This window comes from Theobroma cacao, chromosome 10 (assembly GCF_053813885.1).
Source record: "Theobroma cacao isolate CCN51 chromosome 10, ASM5381388v1, whole genome shotgun sequence".
Taxonomy (NCBI): Eukaryota; Viridiplantae; Streptophyta; class Magnoliopsida; order Malvales; family Malvaceae; genus Theobroma; species Theobroma cacao.
Window position 1 is genome coordinate 8553257 of NC_142648.1, and position 699 is coordinate 8553955.

At 36.8% G+C, this 699-nt stretch overlaps 1 non-coding gene across 1 annotated transcript; it reads left to right on the forward strand.

Moving 5' to 3' along the window:
* The first annotated feature begins 286 nt into the window (after nt 1-286).
* LOC148760349 (small nucleolar RNA R71) lies at nt 287-393 on the forward strand. Its single transcript, XR_016023286.1, has one exon. It is a non-coding gene; the product is annotated as a small nucleolar RNA R71 (small nucleolar RNA).
* Nucleotides 394-699: the final 306 nt, after the last annotated feature.

Sequence of the window (699 nt, forward strand, 5' to 3'; positions counted from 1 at the left end):
ACAAACTACTAATGAATTTTGAACTGCATGAACTCTCAGTGTGTCAAACTGCTTGGACAATACAGCTACTTGAGCAGTTAAGTTGCCAAGTGCATCAATTTAATAGGATCCAATAGCTTTTCTCGAACTCGACCTTTCTGAAGGCTATTGATAATTATTTGAAGCGATCTCTTCCAACAAATTATAAGCATCTACAGCATTCTTACTCATTAATGCCCCACCAGCAACAACTTCAATTGTGGTTTTTATTGACCCAACCAACCCATTGTAGAATGTCTGAACTTGAATCCCATGATGTGGACATATTTTTTGTAGTTCTTTAAACCTCTCCCAAGCTCCATACAAGGACTCACCATCAAATTGTGTGAATGAGGTGATATCGTTCCTCATCTTTGCAGTCTTGGCAAGTGGAAAAAATTTTGCTAGAAACTTTTGTGCCATGTCTTCCCATATAGTGATAGACCCATTGGGTAATGAATTAAGCCAGCTCTTTGCTTTATCCCTCAGAGAAAACAAAAACAACCTTAATCTAATAGCATCATCAGTTACTCCATTGTATTTAAAGGTATCACAAATCTCCAAGAAATTTACTAAATGAGAATTAGGATCATCACTAGGTAACCCACTAAACTGGACTGAAGACTGAATCATCTGAATGTAAGCTGGTTTAATTTCAAAATTATTTGCATTGATGGGAGG